This window comes from Taeniopygia guttata, chromosome 3 (assembly GCF_048771995.1).
Source record: "Taeniopygia guttata chromosome 3, bTaeGut7.mat, whole genome shotgun sequence".
Classification (NCBI taxonomy): domain Eukaryota; kingdom Metazoa; phylum Chordata; class Aves; order Passeriformes; family Estrildidae; genus Taeniopygia; species Taeniopygia guttata.
The window spans coordinates 66,624,417-66,644,872 of NC_133027.1; the positions used below are offsets into that span (position 1 = coordinate 66,624,417).

The 20,456-nt window shown below is 42.9% G+C and overlaps 2 protein-coding genes across 8 annotated transcripts in view; one reads left to right on the top strand and one right to left on the bottom strand.

The window, feature by feature from the left end:
- Positions 1 to 1,062, bottom strand: part of SHPRH (SNF2 histone linker PHD RING helicase) — a 49,212-nt gene extending 48,150 nt beyond the window's left edge. For both annotated transcript variants that reach the window (XM_030268160.4, XM_030268161.4), the window contains exon 1: positions 924 to 1,062. The gene's annotated coding sequence lies outside the window, so the exon portion shown is untranslated. The remainder of the gene's footprint in view (positions 1 to 923) is intronic.
- An 18,654-nt stretch (positions 1,063 to 19,716) lies between these two features.
- Positions 19,717 to 20,456, top strand: part of GRM1 (glutamate metabotropic receptor 1) — a 182,546-nt gene continuing 181,806 nt past the window's right edge. For 2 of the 6 annotated variants that reach the window (XM_030268165.4, XM_030268166.4), the window contains exon 1: positions 19,728 to 20,362. The gene's annotated coding sequence lies outside the window, so the exon portion shown is untranslated. Of the gene's footprint in view, positions 20,363 to 20,456 lie in introns of all 6 variants that reach the window. The other 4 variants (XM_030268167.4, XM_072927054.1, XM_030268163.4 and 1 more) reach the window with 3 other exon arrangements.

Sequence of the window (20,456 nt, forward strand, 5' to 3'; positions counted from 1 at the left end):
CCACTTCCCTGCGCAGCTCATTCCAATACCTAATCACCCCTTCTGTAAAGAAATTCTTCCAAAGCTTCAATCAAAACATTCCCTGGCACAGCTTAAGGCCATTTTTTCTCATCACAGTTGTTTGGGAGAAGAGGCTGACTTCCACCTGGCTACAGCCTTCTTTCAAGGCGTTGTAGAGAATGATAATCTCCCGCAATTACACAATAGACTTCAGGGAAGGAAGGGTGAGTTTTTCAAAACAATGCTCATGTACAGGGAGCGATGCTGATAGCACTCGAAGCAAATCCCGACGGCGAGCACACACTGCACTTAACCCAGAGGCAGAAGGGTCCCTGCACGAGCTTGGGCACAGCACCCTGAGGGACAAGCGAGAGGAACCGCTCCGTGTGAGCGGGGCTGCCCCAGCTCCAGCGGCCACAAGACGACCGTGCCTACGAGGCGCAGCAGCAGCAGCCGCACACGGGGCAGGGGAAGCGGCCGCGCTGTGTGCAGAGGCGGCCCCGCGGCTCCACTGCCGCGCCGAACGCTCGCCGACACCAGGGCCAGGGCCGGGGCCTCCCGCACGGCGCTCCGCCGCAGGGACGCGGGCAGCCGTCGCAGTCTCGAACGAGGAAAGTGAGTGGGAGCTCGGGAGGGAGAGCCAGCAGCGCAATGCGCTCCCCGCGGCAGCCGGCACTGCCCCACCACGACGCCTGCCACCGGCGGGCTCTGCGCGGCCGCGGTGACCCACCGCTGCGCAGCGGGCCCGCGGCACCCACCGCTACCCGGGGCCACTCGCACAGGCCTCGGGCTGCCCGGCCCCGTGACCGCGCAGCCAAGGACTAGCGAGGCGGGAGGAGCGGCCGCTCACGGCCGTAGCGGAGGACGGGGGGCAGCCCCGGGGCGCAGGGTGAGGGGAGCGGGGCGTGGAGCCGCGGACGTACCGGAGCGCTGGCGCTGCTGCCCCGGCGGCCGCGGCTCCTCCCGGCTCGGGCGGGGCCCCCGCGGGTCCGAGGGCACGAGACCCCTGGCGCCGCCCCTGGCAGCGCCGGACGGAGCCCCCGGGCAGGGGCGGGGGGACGGGCAGGCACGGGGGAGCGTGCGCACCCGCGCTGGCCCGGGTGGCAGCCAATGGGCTCCGGGAACCGTGGCATGTGCCCCGCCCCTTCTTGACGTCAGCGGAACAAAGGGGGGCAGGGGCGGGGCTAAATCGACGGTGCCCTCAGTGGGGCGTGGCTGAGGGCGGGGCAAACGCGGGGCTGTGACGTCACACCGGCGGGCGTGGCCGCTGAGGGGCGGTGGCGCTGAGGGGCGGGCGGGGGTGGGGCGGGGGTGGGGCGGGGGTGGGGCGGACCCGGGGGTGGGAGCCAGGGAATGGTCGGGAAGCTCCCCCTGAGCCTGGAGGAGAATTTCACTGTGCCGCGCACAGGAGCAGATTGTCCGCAGAGGCTGAGCAGGCTCCCTCGCTAGAGATACGCGAGAACCGTCTGCTCGCGGTCCCGTGCCGTGCGCTCCAGGATGATCCTGCCTCAGCCGGGGGTTGGGTCAGATGGAGCCCTGCGGGCCCTTCCATCGTGTCCCGCTCTGTGATTTTGTGCGTGAAACACTCGGCAGAAGAGGGAGGACTGTTCAACGGTTGAAAGAGAGAGTTTCTGGGCTGTTAGCACTGGAAAAGGCAAAATCAGGCTAATTAATTTTTAACAACAAATATCACTTCAGTAAAAACTACGGAAGGAAGCTGGTGAAGGTGCTGAAGAGTCTGAAGCACACGTCCTAGGAGGAGATGCTGAGAGAGCTGGGAGAGTTTAGCCTAGAGAAAAGGGGGGATCCTACCAACTCTACAGCTCCCTGAAAGGAGCCTGTAGCCAGGTGGGGGTCAGCCTGCTTTGTCAGGCAACCAGGGACAGGATGAGAGGACATGGCCTCAAGCTGTGCCAAGGGAGGTCCAGGTTGAACATTAGGAGCAATTTCTTCACAGAAAGGATGGTCAAACATTGAAATGGACTGCTGACAAGAAGGTGGTGGAGTCACTGTTCCTGGAGGTGTTCAGGAAAAGACTGGACATGGCACTTAGCGCTGTGGTATAGCTGACAAGGTATGCAGTCCAAGGTTGTACTCTATGATCTCAGAGGTCTTTTCCAACCTAAGTGATCCTGTGATTCTGTGAAATGCACAGATTGACAATTGGAGACAGTAGCAAATACACAAATAGACACAAATAGTAAATACACCTCTTACTGCAGGAAGGTGGGGTTCTCTTTTATAACAATTCTTTCAACTATTTGTTAGTATTAGTTTTTACAGATTAATTCCTTACTTACCTGTGTTGATTTTCTGTCATTTTCAGTCTGTCTCAAAGGGTGGGTTCGGAAGAGTTGCTCAAAACCATGGTGTGCAGTAGTTTTGGAGTGTTTGCCCTTACGCCAACCTTATGTGGTTTGGCTGTTTTAATTCACAATGTTTAATTTCACATTCCTAGATTAAAATTAGCTTAAAAATAATCACTTGGTCCTATGTTACAACAGGAAATTGCTGCAGAACAGAGATGAAAGGGAAGACACAATCCCATAGAATCATTAAGGTTCTATGAAGAAGACCTCTGAGATTAAGTCCAGCCTCTGACTGATCACCTTGTCAACTAGATCGTGGCACTAAGTGCCACATCCAGTCTTTCCTTTAAACACCTCCAGTGTTTAAGTGACTCCACCACCTTCTTGTGAGCGGTCCATTTCAATGTTTGATCACCCTTTCTGTAAAGAAATTACTCCTAATGTCCAACCTGAACCTCCCCTGGCACAGCTTAAGGCCATGTCCTCTCATCCTGTCCCTGGCTGCCTGACAGAAGAGGCTGACCTCCACCTGGCCAAAATCTTTTTCCAGGGAGTTGTAGGGAGCAGTAGGAGCCTCCCTGAGCCTCCTTTTTTTCAGTCTAAACACCCCCAGCTCCCCCAGCTGCTCCTCATAAGACTTGTGCTCCAGACACTTCCCCAGCTCTGTTGCCCTTCTCTGGCCATACTCCAGCAACTCAATGTCCTTTTTGAAATGAGGGGCCCAAAACTGAACACAGAATTAAAGATGTGGCCTCACAAGTACAGCGAGAGAATCACTTCCCCGTTCCTGCTGGTCATGCTATTGCTGATACAGGCCAGGATGCCTATTGATTCAGTCTGTGAGACAGTGAGCAGCTGAAGTGATGCGCTTCGCTGGGAATTCCTGAAGGTACCCTGTTTCACTCCTACTACTGGTATGCATCCCTATACATATGGATAGGTAGGGTAGGCAGCTACTTTTAAAGGCTTGACATCCAGGTTTGTGTTGCAAGATGTGAATATCAAATTTTCTCATTCTGAACTGTCTCTTGATGGTAGGAGTGAGGGCATCCAGAGGACAACTTCCATCACATGTATTGAGGTGAGGGGGGCATGCTGTGAGTCTTTGACAACAGAGTCCCCCCACATGGGACCTCAAAGGACTCCTCATGTGAGTGTCCTGCACCTGCTGTTGATGACCTGATGCTGTGAGACAGTCCCACAAGTGACTGTTGCTCACTCTTCTCCACTTGGTTAAGTTGGACTCCACCAGCTAAGGGAAACAGGAAAGAAAACACTTCCAGAACTCTTGTAGAAATAATAGACAGCAATTCATACCTCAGATCTGTTCACAGACTCATTTACAGGGCTGTTCACAGGGCCATGAACCTCTTAATGAATCTTGCTTGCCCTTTAGTTAGCTCTTCTATTTTTATATTGTCCATGTCTTCTATTAACAATTTCCTCTCCTGAATTGGGACTTTTGCTTTCTTTGGTAGTGAGGATGATCTTTAAAGATTTAGAATATAAAGCATTTGTGAAACTGAATTTTATTTTCTCATCTGTATGTCATGAAAAGAAGTAACCAAGAGAGTAACATTTCTGCTTTCAGAAGAGGAGGGAAAACACAATGGCCCCAAGATGGTGCCTGCTCTACATGACAATATCTGTCTGAGCCTCTCTTTTTTCACCCTCATTTGATAAGAAGATCTTTCCTAGTTCTCAGGATAAATAACCTTGGCATGGTCCTCCTGCCAAGGGAGGGAGGAGATAACTCCAAACAGGGTTGCAGTCATGCTCTGGCCCTTCCCAGGTAGCCATAGTCTTGGCACTGCTCGAGCCCCTGCTGGTTTAAAGCTGAGAAGTCACTTCCCAGCTCTCCCTGCCCATTTATTGTGTCAAGACTCAGTACCCCTTGGGGCTTTTCAACACAAGAAGGAGAAGAAAGTGACTCAGATTCGAAAATACCCTTGGGTAGAGGTGCAGTGAAACAACACTTTTACAAGTAATGATTTTATTTGAAGAAAAAATTCACATTTGTGAATGATGGCACACAGTTAGCAAAACACTATGTTGATAAACCTTGCCATGTCATAAGAGAAAGAGGAGGGTGGGAGAAAAGTAGAGAGAGAAAAGAAAAAAGAGGGGAAAAGAGAAGAGAGCATCTGTCCTGCATCCAGCATAGAGCAAGCTAATGGAGTACCAGGAGCACTAGTTCTGAAGTTCTTGAGTATACTCCAACACAGTCAGAGGCACAAAGAGCTGCCCTGCTTTGGGGAAGAAAGAGGAGCAGGCCTGTTGATTTGTCTGTAAGGTGGTTATATTCTCGGCCTCTGTCATGAAGGATTTCAAATGCTCATTTTCACTTTTGGAAGAAATGGAGGTGAGACCATGCTGCCATCATAAATGGGATCAGGGCAGCCAATTTATATGTAAAAGTAGCAGTTTATACGTAGAGGAACAAAGAGAAGGATTACAAAGACTGTGGGTCTAGTGAAAGGGCAGAGCAGAGCCATGACACCTTAGCAGCACTCCCTCTTCCATCTGACTGCAAGGATAAGGATGATCTCTCCCTCAGCACAGCATTCACACATCTCATGGAAATCTCTTAGCTACATTTCATGTGGCATATCTCATGGAACACTTGACTGTTATCTTGCCTGTTGTGGCTCCACAGGAGTGTTTGAGGCATTTCTTAGGATACAAAGGGGCCTCCACCCACTGTGTCCATCTTTTGTCTGAAGGAGTTTTGCTTTTCTGTCTAGCCACTTGCAAACCTATCTTTTGAAATAAAGTTTGAGAGCAGGTGGAAAAATTCCTGTTTCTATTCAGCAGCTAATGACTAAGGATCCTAGGGGTTAGCACCCAGTAATTTTTCTCCTGTTCTAAAGAACTTCAGTGCATGAAAGAAGATAATTGCCATTTAACCTAACAAAATGAAACAGAGCAGTATAAAGAGAAGAGAATATGACATAAAACAAGACCATGTGATTTTTTTTACCACTTGAGAACATAGCCTCCCTTGCCTGTGAATAAAAATTCCCCTATGCTTTCAGTAGCAACTCTTAAAGCCCGGAAAGATTAAGCAAATAAAATCAGGAGATGTGCTGCTTTGCAAAGGGTTTCTTTTTTGAGGGAGGCTGGAGAAAACAGCATGTTAGTTGTTGTGGTATTTTAAAGTCCTTTTTTAGTTGCAAAGGCAAACAGAAATCTTCTAAAGAAAATCAAAATTGTATGCCTCCAAATAGGTTCTGGTAGGAAATATGAATGTTTGTAGCAAGTGAATGAAACCAAGGGTAGATAGACTCTATTCCCTGCACTACAATGACTGTATGTTATGCTGTGCCTCAGCAAACCCGTGTGTTAGTCGGGTGGTTAACTAGCAGGAGAAATCTATTCAGTTCCTTTGATACCATGTGACAGAAATGGCAAGATGGACCCCAGCGGAGGCATAATATTGTTCCAGTCTATTCCAGGTTAATAAAGTTGTGAGCAGTATTCTGTGGCCTGGTAAGAAATTATTTTTGTAGCTTAAGCTCTAACCAACTTCCAGAGTGGTGTATATGTAATAGAAAATAGTGTAACTATCATAGTGGGACTTTCAAAGTGTTATCATATAATTGCTACCATCCACAGTTCATAATGCTGATTTGGACAAAAGAGTGGAGGGTTTAAATATTTTTTGGAGAGCTACAAAGAGCAGAGTGTTATTGTGTGGCAGAAACCATCATGCAAGCCAGTAAGCTAAAAGCCCAGCTTGTGAGAAACACCATGGAGCTGTGATGGCAAGCCTCCCCATTTTCACTTCTTCAGGGCTTCCACTCTTTACTGTTTCCTCAGAACAGAGAAGTTCAACATATCTCTTGTGTCCTTCTGCCTCTTAGTATAGCATCTCCTGGGGGAATCTACCTGCACCCCACAGAATAGCACACTGCAGGCCATCTGTCTCAGCTCACGTGTGTGCACAGTTCTTGTACACCCTTGCCCATCTGCCACTCAGCTGAGCTACGTGCTGGTTTTGTGAAAACCAGGTGATACACCTGACCTCACGACTGACAGCAGCAGCTGATCTGTCACTGGTGGGAGTTAAGCCCATCTCCCTTTTTCCAAGAGAAAAGGACAGTTGAAAAGACTATCTAAATATAGAGCAGAAAAAAAAATAACCATGTCATTGCATCTAGGACATCATCTAGAGTTACTATGTAGGATTTAGAATCCAGTTCTTGGAGTTATTTAAATATATACCTAAATAAGGTGTTTTCATTGCTTTAATATTCCTTTTATAAGTTTCTTTTTTTAATGTAACAAAAATGAATAAAGGAAAAGTCTGAAGTTCCTAAGAAAAAACAAACTGTCTAATAAAACTGAAATTAAATAAATAAAATGTTTACAATAAAGTCAGTAAAAACATTTGGAAATTTAGGCTCAAAATATAGATGGTTGTAATATAATACATGGCACTGTCGTTTGAAAGAGATCTGAAGGATGCTCACAACAAAGAGGTATTTCAGACATTATCTATTAGAGATATATTTCTTGGCAGTGAAAAATGCTGATTTTCACACTCTGGCAAGAGAAGATTTGAATTCATAACTTGCTCTAATATAAAAACACTCAAACCAAAGCTGCTTGCAAAATGCTTAACCTATGTTTTATGCTGTGAAAAAAGCCAAATAAAAATTGATTTTGAAACAAAAATGAAACTATTTAGTCTAGAAGTCTTCTGGAACTATTTTATTTTTGCCTCTTTCCTCATAAGGAATTAGTAAGCAGTCTTGGTAATTTCTGTCAAAGAAAACATGAACTTTATCAGGGTTGTTATTTCTTTGATTTATCAGCTTAGAAGTATAGAAAGATCTGCAGTTCTCAAACCAGAAATCAATGTATTTATTTAACACTGATGGAAATCCACAGATACCACCACAGATGTTTTCTTTGAGTTTAACAAGGTTTGAGTTTTAACAACTTCCTTGCAGATGGTTAATAATCGTTCTCTTCAGAGGAGTATTATATTAAACTCTCTGTCCAAAATTCACCTTTGAGCCTGCTTGGGTGACTAGCTGAGTCAGAAAAAGCAGTAGGTTTCAGAGGGGGCAGGCTGTGCACCACCCAGCATTTGCTCTGGCTCTGGGCTGCAGGAGCAGGCAGTGTTGACTCACGGACTGCACAGGGCATGGAAGAGCCGAGGAGATGCCCCAGAGCTGTCAGCAAACTGCCCAGTGCTTCAGGGGAGCTACACCTTACCTGGATGTTTTAGTGCCAGGCAGCATTTCTGGTGGGAGACAGAGGGGTATTTCTCTCTGCAGTATTCCAGGGAGGTGGATATGATGTGACACTGAGCCACAGGGGAATTACAGAGGCAGATCTCAGCTGGGCAGCAGAACTGGCTGCTTTCTGCTGCTACTGGTCCCTTATAACCATTCCCTGAAAGATGCAGTAACTGGAACAGGAGAGGCCCAAGTGTGGGGGTACTAAGTTGATGCTGCTGGTCAGGGAGAAATGTTAAGACAGCAGAAGCCTTTAGACCCCTTGTCGTGTGGGTTCCTGGAGCAAGTCTGTAGTAGAAAGGTGCCAGAAATCATCCCTGAACAGAGATTTTACTTTGGCCTTAACTCACTAAGGCAACAGTATTAACTAATGAGAAATGTTTTATTTTGATGTTTTCTCTCGATATAAATGTCATTGTGTTTCTAAATATGTGTACACCAAGATTTATTTATCAAACTATATTTTTGCCTGTCTTTGGCCTAAAATTGAGAAATGCAAAATTTAGCAGTGAACAATAAGAAGTTTGTCTGGGACTCCAAATGTGTGTTTTAGTTTGTTTTCCTACATAGTACCACAAGAAACCCAACCTAATGGAGGCTGATGGAATGGCCCATATAAATTACCAGCTCTGGTTTGTAGTTTATCACCAGCACAAGTGGTGCAAGCAATTTAAGTATTTTAGTATTTCTATACATATTTGCCACTTCAAATTGCAGAAACTTGTAATCAAATTTTAATATTTTTCTTTAGTCTCTAGCAACTGTATATATTTTCTTGTTATTACTCTCTACTTTGACTTTCCTTATCCAGGGAAACCCAGATGTATGGATTTTGTTCTAGCTGTAAAAAAACAAAAATAATTCTGTGTCTACTGTGCTCTCACTAGGGTAGATGCATAACCTGTTATGTAGTTCTACAGATCCAAAGTTTGTACACAAATATCAATAATAAACCATGCTTCAGTCCAATTACCTTCCTACTGTCAGTGCTCTGAGGGATTTTCTGTTTGACTGGTTTTGTTCCGAGGCATTGTCCTACACGGTGCCCCATCTGTGTACCATAGGACTGTTCATGCCTCCTGGCTGGGCTTGGTAGGATCCACATTCTCTGACTGGGGAAATGAGTCAGCAGAAATTACTGTGCATCACTGAGCATAGTCTCATGGGAAAAAAAACCCACCTTGTCTTACAATGAAACAGTGAAATATTACATCTCATGACCCTGCTTGAGTAAAAATAAACCTTTTTAATTGAGGAGGTAATTGGAAGCTATTGAGAGATGAGAGAACAGGCTTTTATTTGAAAAATTATTGTGAGAGAAAGTAATGAGGTCAGAACAAAGTAAATATTTTCCAAAAAAAGTATTACTTTTCATTAACTATGGTTTGTTTCTCTAGGCAATAGGAACATAATACAAAAATTTTGCAGAAATATTCTCCTAGGATGCTTATGGACCTGCAGATGTTTCTAGCTAATGAAATCTGGAGCACAGATGGAAAGTGATAAATGATTAAGATGTTATAGGATATAAATAACAATACTACAATGTTGTTTGTAGAGATATCAGTAAAACAAGGAATCCTCATCTGCTGCCTTGGTAAGCATCTTGTTTATGGCTGATCAATTTTGCAACAGTTCTGGCTCCTGCCCAAAGCACAAGTTGGTGTGTTGCTGCCAGCCCAGAGTGACCATTCCTGGTCATCCCTGCTGGGCTGGGGAGGTGGGATGGGTCCTGGCTGCCAGGCTCTGCCCTGACAGACACCTGCTGAAGTCTCCCACTACCACCAGCTCCCTGTAAGCCCTGATCCACACAGAGAGTAATGAGGGTGCCAAGGCCAAGGGTGGTTTTTCCTTTCACTCATACTTGGAAACCACATTTGTCAGGAAGCCTTCCAGAAAAGATTAACCTAGTGGGAAATACCCTCATTATCCAGTTTTAATTCAAGTTATTAGAAGTATGGCAGTGCTGTGTGCTGCTGCTGATGGGATCCTAGAAAGGAGAAGAGTCAGGTGAGCTCCCTGCACTTGCTGCTGCCCTAGGGTTGGTCCTGCTCTGGGCACGGATCAGGGCATTGTTGAGGAGTGTGATGTCAGAAGCCCTGAAGACACATCTCTGGTAGTGCAGAAAGGTTAGGTTATTTGCAGAGAATGAGCCACTCATCATTATTTATGACCCTGGATACCAAAAGTAACCCTGGATGCCAAGTTTTGTTCTGCTTTGCTATCCTGGTAACTCCAGAAGAATTATTGCAGCTGCTGGTCTTGTTTCAAAATTTTTGCTCCTTGCTCTCAAGCCAAAAACCCAGCATCGTTTGAGAAGGGAAATAGAGGTTGCCTCTACACCAAGTGAATCTTCACAGATTTTTTTGTTTCAGCTTCTTGTGACTTGAGAGCTTGCACAGTTTGGCCTGATTGGACTAAGGCAAAATTTTTCTTTGGGTTGGGTTTGTCTGATGAGAGTTTGGTATGGTTTGATGTTTTGGTGCCATCTTTCCCGGGTGATATGCCCCTTTTACGTCTGCTTCTGCAGGCAAGGTTGTTTCCTGAGGAGCCAAGCAGATTGTTTCCCATATATGCCTTGCATTTCTGAGGGGTTCTGGTGATGTTTGTGTTGTTTGGAGCAAGAAAACTTCAATTTGAGTGATCTTTATGATACATATAAAGTGAAGTAACATAAGAACAACCTGCTCCCAAGCAGCCTTTATTGTTTGTTCTTCAGCTGCATATACTTCCCTATTTTACAGGCCTGAACCATTATATGCTAAACAAATAGCTTTCTCCTGAATAGCTGACTTCCAATACACAATTACCATAATTATTGTAGGTGTTGTATGCTTCTGTCTACAGAGTAAGAACTGTATCTAATCAAAATTATCCCATAAACTGCGTAAAGATTTGATACTCTTTACCAGCACTGAATGCAGATTGCCTTTAAAGCAAAGGTTTCTGAATACATTATCTACACTACGAAATTAAAAATAGCATCCAACTGAATAACATCTTCCTCTCACCCACATTTCATATCTTGAACCAAGACAGTTAAATAGGAAAAAGAGATAAAGCAGTTTAATCTCAGTATTCTAAGAAGTACAATTTACAACTGTGAAATGTTAAAAGACTTTTTTTAACACTCCTTGGAGATCTTCCACACTCTCACACATACCCTGCAGATTCAAGGAGCTACTGTGAGCTCTGGTCTTGCAGCATCAGATCTTCCTTTGACACCTAATCGGCCAAGATTTCTGTTATTCAGCTGTGAGGGTTTTGAACTAGAAAGTATATGCAGAGGTGGAAGGCATAGCTGAAAACAGGTGTGGTCCTCATGTCACAGAATAGTACTTCCTCTGAATTTTTACTGGGTAGACTTATTTTTGGTTTAGTTTTGCTGTAATATTTAATTTTATTATATTAGAAATGAATGAACAAAACTAAAAACAGAGTACATAACCAAAGCTGAAGGCAGTCTTCTCACCACATATCCCTGGATTCCTCTCCTTACCCTCCTCCTCAATTTCTAAAAAGAAAAATGAGGGCAAAAACTTAAAAGCTATGTTCAATGAGGGTAGAGTTAAGCATATGTCCAAATATTCTTTGGGATTAAGTCCTATACATGTGTCTTCAGTCTGTGTACATGTAGTCACAAAATGAAAGCACATAAAAACTTTTAATGTGAGTTCGGGCTGAACAATCAAATTTTAGGATGATTTAGAAAATTAATTGAAAATGTGTTTTTTGAGTGGTGCATATTACATTGTCTGCTAAAGGAGAGCAAGAAGAAAGAGTGATGTACAGATTTCTATCCTCTGGTTACAGTGGCTGGAATTTAGAGAAAAATAAAAGCCAGCTGAAGAAAAGATAAACTAAGTGCAGGTACCATTTAGAAATCAGAAATAGAATAGCAATTGAGATGCAGAACAAGCTGCAGCACAAGCATTAGCTGAATTTAAATAAAGACATGGTAATCAATAGCTCTCTATTACTGTAGTGACAGCAGCTGCCAAATTGGTTGAGCTGGTTTGGGTTAATTTATTGGGGACTTATGGTTTGTAGCTGAATAAAAAGTGCAGTTGTGATGAAAGGAATCTTTTTAGAAACTGTTGCTAAGAAAAGAGGAAATAAAACCAAGCATATGTGATGAAAACAAGCACATACTATATTTATTGGGAAAACATTCTCTAGAATAAAAATAAAGACTATGCCATGAAATAAGTATGAGCTTTCACAACAGAAAACTTGAAAACTACAAAGATACAGTGTTTACATAGAATCATCCTGTATATGTGGACGTTCTCTAAACAATGCAACTAACCTCTATTTAGACATTTTCTCTTTAGTGAGTTCTCTGATTTATTGAAGCAAAAGTTGATTACCTGTGACTATTATTTACAGTATGGCAGTACAGCTACTCAGCCATGTATTGTTTCTGTCCCTTCATCTGCTCATTGCTAAACAAGTTTCGAGAATCACCTTGTGAGTTACAATTAATAATCTACATGATTTACATGTAAATCCACATGATTTACATATATGAGGGGAAAAAGGGTTTTGTGAGGACCCCGCTTTTCTACACAAACCTAGTTATCAGGCATATAACATTATCCTGCCTAATGATTGCTCCATCATCCACCCCTGAAAGTCATCTCTAATGAGGACTCAGCTGTACCTCCCCAGGACAGAGACACCTCATTCTGCAGCTGGCCCAGAGCTGTGCTGCCTGGGCACCTGCTTGCAACTGCTGGTTATTTCATAGAATGGTAGTATGGTTTGGGTTGGAAGGGACCTTAAACCTTCTAGTCCCAAGCCCCCTGCCCTAGGCCAGGACATCTTCCATTAGACCAGCTTGCTCAAAGCCCCATTCAACTTAGTTTTAAACATTTCCTGGGATGGGGCATCCACAGCTTCTCTGTATCTGTGCCTCACTGCCCTCAGAGTGAAGAATTATACGTGTCTCTCTCCCAGTGTGGGTATTTATGTTGGTCTACTTCTTGTTGACTACTGACATTCAAAAATTTGGACAGATGCATTTGCCTTTGAGACCTTTCCAAATTTCAGTGAATTTTTTCCTCAGTCGCATCCTGAATATTTTTGGTATTTTGTCAGGAAGGGCTGTGTAGGCAATAGACACAATTAACATGCTGGCTGTATTGCCTTAGACAAAGAGGAAAAAAGTGTTCTTTAATTGAATGAGACTCTTCTCTTTGAGTTTTCTTCACTGCTCCAGGCCCTCCTTTTTGATAATTTTCAATTCAGCCCCATGGCTACAAATAGTAAATAAGATTTTTTTAAAGAAACTAATAGTTTCAGGCACATTCTTAATTCCAATTTGATGTGTATGAGAGGGCCTGGTATTTAATAACATTGTTACTTCAATATTTATAGAAAATCAGAATCTCTTAATGCCTTGTAAGCACGTTTTGCTCAGGTAGAGCCGAAAAGTTATAATAGTGGTTAAGGAAGATGATCAGGAGAGCAAATATCCAAGTATGATGTTTGGAGCTCTGTGATCTAATCCATGAGCAAAATGTGAGCCATTAATCATAAGTGGACAAGAGATATAAATGAAATGTTGCCTACTTTGAGAAAGGATGACAAAGCAACTAGCTGATGGAAATTCAAGATAAAAAGCATTTGAATGTACTCACTGAGGACAGGCATTCACAGCCACTGAATTCAAGCTGCTGAATCAGCTAGATTTCAGCCAATTTATCACCCATGGTTGTGTTACACTCTAAGTTTGTTTTCCTGACTGAATAAATGAAATTTTTGTGATAAATCCAATGTTAGATCAAATAGATATTTGTAGACAAGACTGAGAACATCTGATTCTGGAGGAACTGGGATGCTGGGATTTGAAGCACCCCAAGGACCAACCAGTTCTAGCAACAAGCTGAGGAGCCAGGCAACCCAGTGAGCATAAAGGTCTTGACATCCCTGGTGTGGCAGGTGTCCAGTGAGACAGTGCAGCCACTTCACCAGAAGGAAGTCACAGAGAAAAAGCAATTAGTGTGCCATCAAAGCCACAGCAGCATACTGTCAGGGAAATGAGGGGAAAGAGAGCTACAACAATGATTCTAATAGATCCTGAAGTAATGAAATGCTTCCAGAAATGCGCTGCTTGCTTGGAAAGTCAAAATGATAAAGTCTGTGCAATTTCTGTTATCAAGGCAACTCCTTATGATGACTATAAATAAGTATTTAAAGAAAGATATGTCATCTGATATTGTTATTTTTTTTATTATAGCACAGAAGATATCAGAAAATGTATAAGCACTTAATGAAAACTATTTTTTATAATGCTGTGAACTATCCTCTCATTTTATAGGAATGGTGCTTTTCTGCATCAACATTTTGAACAAATGTATCAAGTAATTTGCAAATAGTTGGGGGAGTGTAGTTTGTACACCATATCCTCATTCTATTTCTGGGTATCAGATTCTTGTTGTGTATGTCTTGCTTTAAGTAGTAGATCTATATTGAAAATAAATACAGTATTACTTGGTATTTTATGAGAAAACTCGTGGGTTAAGATGAAGGCAATTTAATAGGGAAAGCAAAAGCCATTCACAGAAGCAAAGCAAAATAAGAAATTAATTCCCTGCTTCCCATGGGCAAATAGTTGTCCACCATCGCAGGAAAGCAGAGCTCCATCCCTTGTAACCGTCACTTGGTAGAAAAGCACCATTGCTCCAAATGCCCCTTCGTTCTCCCTCTTCCTCTGGCTCTATGTGCTGAGCACAATGTTGCATGGTTTGAATTACCCCTTTGGTCAGCTGGGGTCGGCTGTCCCAGCTGTGTCCCCTCCAAAATCCTTGTGCACCCCCAGTGTCCTCAATGGTGGAGTGGGGTGAGAGGCAGAAAAGGCCTTGGCTCTGTGTCATCACTGCTCACCAGTAACAAAGACACCTCTGTATTACCTCTATGTTATCTCTGCATTGTTTCCGGCTCAAATCCAAACCACAGCCCTGCACCAGCTACTACTACTATCCCAGCCAAAACCAGCACAAATTTATGTTATTTTATTGAGTTACTATATCATGATGTGCTATTCTGTGACATTGCCTACATTTAGAAAAATAAGGAAAATAATGATTGTGAAACTTGAACGATAAGCTGAAAGTTCCCCTAGTTGACGTCTCTGAGTTCATTTACAACCAGGTATAGCAAGAAAAAAGTAAATAAAGCTGATAGTCTGCTGGCAGTGATTTTTAGGCATCCTTTCCATCCATCCTGAACAATTGCAAATGCATAAAGGAGGTGCAGTGTAGAAAATGAGACCATTTCAGTTAAAGGTCACCACAAAATCCTACTAATCTTTAAGGTATTCCATTCCTCCTTATTTTCATTTGCTGTTGCAAACTTCAAATATAGGTATTTAGGGAAGCGGATAAAGTAACCTGTATACAGTGTTACATAAATAGCAACAAACTGCAAATGGAAAAAATAACATCCAGAAGTATTCAACATGTTAATTTTGGGTTTTTTTCCTTTTCTTTTTTTAATTTTTTTTTAAGCACTGGAAAGGTGCTTTAAAATACATCAGGTATTTGTCACACATTGTTTACTTGCTAAACTGATACTTGTAAAACTTCCTCTGATTCTTTAATCATGTGTAAAAGATCCTCCTTTTGAAAAGACTGCTAGTCTTCTCTGATATTTGTGATTTTTAATTTTTATTTCTTCTTTTTGTTTTACAAAATGTCTATAAGGGTTCTGTGTGGATAAATGAAGGACACAACATCCAGTAAACACAGAGCTGTTTTCTTCAGTGCTTACTGTAGTCATGGGGAAAATTTCAGAAATTACTGGCTGCGTGCAGTCTCTCTCAGAGCAGTGCAGAAATATGTTGTTACATTGTACAGTTGGAATAAACTTTCAATCTTCACCAGTTGCTGGTGCCGTTTGTAGCTGCAATCTGCAGCATAAGGTCTTTCTTACCCTCAGCTGCAGCCTGCAAGCTGAGATGGCAGGAGAGAGCAGGAACACCTTTCCCTCATCCACACAGCAAGGACTTCCTTTCCATATGTAGGTGTTACCAGTTTTCACTGGTACCAGACTGAATTCCTGCAGTTAGCTTTACAAGGAGCTGTCCTCGAAAATCACTGGAAAATTGGCTAGCTGATGCTTCAGCTGCCATATTTCCCACAGAGTACCAAATCTGTCTCCATAAGGGATGGTGACTTCTTGTTAAATTCCTTGTCCTGTTAGTTACAATCTAATTAAGTAGACCTGTCTTGTTAATTTGTATTAAATCCCATATATCCAAGGTACTGTCTCTCCTTTCACACTTATATAAGTCCCTGTCTGGTGAGTTCAGCCAGAATGATTCAGACTGACATTTCCAAATTAAATTAGAAGTCTGTAGATTTTAAATGGACAGTCTGATGCTCACGAATTGTGGACCTTTGACTTTGAAATGCACTTTCCTTTTTGGCCTGATGTAGCGTAAGCTTGTTGGAATGCAAGTCCCAGTAGAAATTTATCTATTTACTCACGTTGTTTTTCAGGGGATAATTTCAGGGAAATCAGGGGATTTCAGGGCAAGGGAGTTTTATCAAAATTAGTCGAACTGGATAGAATTGATGCAAGTGGATGTTTTAAATATTGTGGAGCATTTTGGCCTAGGGGGCACCCTAAGTACATTTTTGCAGTTAGAAAATAAATACAGGAATGATTTTAAACATCATCCAGGACTGAACAGTCATGTTGTTTAGCAAAGAAGACATTCAGGTGACTTCTTATTCACTATTTGGGAGCATCCCAATTGCCATGGGACCAAAATTTGTCATTGGGTTTCACAAGTGCAGATGCCCAGGAAACTTTCAAGATTTGAGACATGTACCCTCTCTGTAAGGAATAGAAACCAGCTACCTCTGACTGTTGCATGCCACTGCTTGGAGGGCACAGGCTTGTGGCAAGGGAACCAATTTGTGAGGTGAGTTTCTGCAGAGGAGAAATCAGGCCCTTTGTTCTCTGGACCACATTCTTCCAGTCTCTCTCCTTAGCAGCTGACATGAAGCACTTGTGCTGAAACTTTTTAAATATTGAGTTATAAAAGCAATCAGTTACTTATTTTTAAATGTAGAAAGAATTACTCTTAGCTTATCAACAGCTTTGCTAGCCAGAGATGAAAACTGCTGAATGTCTGAATAAATCTTCTCTATTTATCACTTCATGGAGTCTATAATCCTCAGAGAGTGTAAAAAATTTACAAGACATCCCTGAATACTGAATTTTGCATTGATTTGGATCTCACATTTGTTTGAAATGCATCTGAAATCATAACCAGGCAGACACTTTCTTCATGAGAAAATCCCAGCAGAGGAACTTTTTCAAAGGATGTAAAATCACCTAAATCTGTAAAATATGTTGACAGTAGTGTAACTTGAGACAGTGGTCAAGAGGGTGTTAGATGACTACCAATGTTAGCTTTCAAATTTCTGGGAATCCTTAGGTTCAAGAGGTGTCCATTCCTGTCAAAAAAAAAAAAAAAAAAAAAAAAAAAAGACCAAAAAAACCCAACCAAATAAACAAACAACCCCCCCCCCAAAAAAAAAAAAAAAAGACCAAAAAACAAAAAAAAACAAACTGGAGAGTAACCCCATAGAGTCATAGGTCATAAGTTTGTGTAGAAGCTATTGCAAGTTTCTAAGTATCTCAGAAGTGAGTCCTAAATTTCATGGGTTAATCTATTTAATTTTAATGGATCTACTAGTACAAGGAACAGCTGAGCAATCAGACCTTTACAAGCTCCATATATACAGACATTGATCAATTTATGTTCATTTCTTAGCTCTTGCAGCAAATAAGCTTAAGCAATCAAAACTTAAAAATGCTGTTGCTTTATTTCTTACAGATAGGGCAACTTGAAAGCCTAAATACAAGAAAGGAGGTGAAAATAATGCTGTAGGTGGCATATGTTTTAAACAAACACCTATGAGAAATGTATACTTTGCTAAGAGAAAAGGAGAAAGTTAAAAAAATATTGAATATATTAGTAAGATTAAATCCCTGTTTTATCTGAACAAACCTGCTAGATGATGATTCCAAATCTTTGGTCACAAGAAAACAATTCATTATCTACAACAGTGGGCTAACTATGTATGTTTTAGATGCACACTGTTTATATATAGCAGGTGACATTTTTAAATCATGAAAGGAAAGCAGCTGAGTGAGCAGAATAAAAAGGACTGAAAACAATTTATCAGATAGCTGGTATATGTTTCAACTTATTTCAGTCAGGAACACATGAGCTTTCTACTTGTTTCCAAGGCAGAATAAAATTGTATAACTTTAGCAGCATTGATTCTCACAGAATAGCTTTAAATCTCCCCAATAATTTAGTTCTAGAGTCTGTATAGCTAGACAGTCAATCTGACTTGCCTCTCTTGGCAGAAAGTAGAGGAGGGAATAGCTGTGTTAGGGAAACCAAAAGTGGCATTTCAACAAACCAGGTTTCCAGGCTTCAGCCATTGCTACTCCAAAAAAACCTCCTTTCAAACCATTTTCCACAATACACGGGCCTTTCTCATAAGAGCTGAACAGAACTTTTCCAGTAGAAAATTTTGTGTTAAAAGAGATAATTCTGATGAAATAGGAGTAGAAAAAAAAATTTTTTTGGAAGAAATACTGGAACATCCATTTTATGTTAATGATTGATTTTATCTGAAGTAAAAACTGTTGTGCATTCTATAAAATGTTTAAAAAGAAAACAGAACAAAACACTGGATGCCATCAAAACAGAATATTCAAATCAACCTCCAAGTGATTTTTAAACTGTGTAACATGGGAATATGAAAATTATTCACTTGTCCTTCATTTCACAGAGAAAAAATATTCAACAGCAGGCAGTTTCCCTTGGAAAGGAATCACTGCTTACAAGACAGCTCCAGCCTTGATCTGGTTTTTCTCTGATTCCTTGCTTGATGGCAGCTCATATCTCTGCAAAAAATGCAGTCCCGTGTAGTGCCTCAAGGATGGTTACCAGATTATAAAGGGACCATATGTTGAGAAATTTGTGAAGGTGGTAGGACTGGGGACATGGGCTGTTTCTGAGGGGAGAAATACTAGATCTATGGGCCACAGCAGGATCAGGATGTGTAGGAGTCATGGGCAAAAGGCAGTGGGATGACTGGAGACTTTGTGGGACAAAGATAGCAGTGCTAATGGTGCTACTTCTTGTGGGGAAAGTGTTTGCTTCCCCTGATGGAAGGGAAGATCAAAGCCTAGTGCTGTCTTTCCCTGCTCTCTCCTAAAGATATCCCAGATGTTTTCATATGAGCCCCAGACTTTTGCCCATTTCCACCTAGTCCCACCTGCTGCTGCAGGGATGGGAGAGGCAGCATTTGCAGCCATGGCTGGGCATCAGGACCCAGTGACCTGCTTTCCAGTCTCAGCAAAACTCAGACCATCACTGAAGGAAAACAGCTCTGTGTGACAGCTCTACACGAGCCTCAGCATAAAGACCTGCTGTCTTTCTGAGTGCCAGGTTAGAGGGGATGAGGGCTACAGCGTGCTATATGTTGGGAAGAACCAGTGGGAGCATTTGTAAATGCTTCCCTTGCCATAGCCAGAGAAGCAAACCAAAACTTAACCATTGGAATTATTTGCTGGCATGCTGCAGGCTCGTTTTGTCAGGAGCAGAAATTAAAGTCTAACCATTAAAACATGGGTGAAGGGGAATTTGTTCGCCCTTTTGTGCACATCTGAATGTCTCTACAGATCTGGCCCTGGCAGAATTGCCCTAGGCTGGCCTTGGGGAAGCTTCGTGCCCACAGGCAGAGTACAGGCAGCCCTTCTGACCCTGGTTCCCTCCTTGGGAAACATTACCTGCAGGGAAAGAGGGCACCAGCAACCCACTAGGCTGGGTCCTCCATAATAAACAGAGCTCGTAGATAAACACAGTGAAGACAAATAACTAGCTGTGTGACAATAAATAAATCAGCTCAGATATTGACACAAGGAGAAGACACCCCTGGGGCAGCACACACTGCAAACCCGCATCTGAGTGAGCAATAGTTAAATGTTTGTCCTTGCCTCTTTCTTTCAAAAGTAGGGCAAATATCTATAGAGTTCCCAGCGGGGAGGTAATCTAACTTTAACTTTCATACAGTCAAGTAAAACACCCGAGACCTGTGTTAGGGATGCAAGCAGGTCGTCTGAATTATGATTATTCAATCTGGTATTATTTTAATCTGGCATGCCTCTCACGTGCTTCATTTAGGTTCATCTTGACCTGAAAACTGCAATCTCAATGCCTTTTATGTCTTTATCTTTACAGGTGATTTACCTTGTTGCAGTGTATTTTTTCTGTTTTGTTTTTTCCCCCCCAATATATAAATATTTATTTAAATAACGAAGCCCTGCCCGTGAGGCAGAGCAGCACATTTCATTGTCTCGAGTCTCCTGAGCGTGGTCTGGGTCCCCTTCTAGCAGCAGCCTCTTGCTTTAACTCTCACTCTTGCTAATTGAGGAGGGGAGATAATGAATTAAGAACCACGAGAGGTGAGAGCCAACACCTCCCCTGCAGCCGCAGCGTGCTCCGGGTGATGTTTCCTTACTCGTTTACAAGACAATAGCCGAAAAAAAATTAAGGAGGGAGAGAAAAATGACTGAACCTTCTGTATGAGATAATGGATGAGCCCGGGATGACCTGTTTTTTTTCCTTGCGGTGGAGCGGTGCTGAAGACAGAGGGCACCCGCGCCCAGCCCACAGCCGTCGCCCCGCCGCCAGCGCGCCAGCTCGGGGCGGCCGGAGAGCCGCCAATGCCCGCTCCCAGCAGGCAGGGAGCCACTGCCTCACCCGGCCAGGTACGTCTCAGGGGTGACCCTCCGAGCGGGCCGCGGGGCTCAGCCGTGGGACGGCCCGCGGGGCAGGCAGGGCGGGCAGATGGCCCCGGGGCTG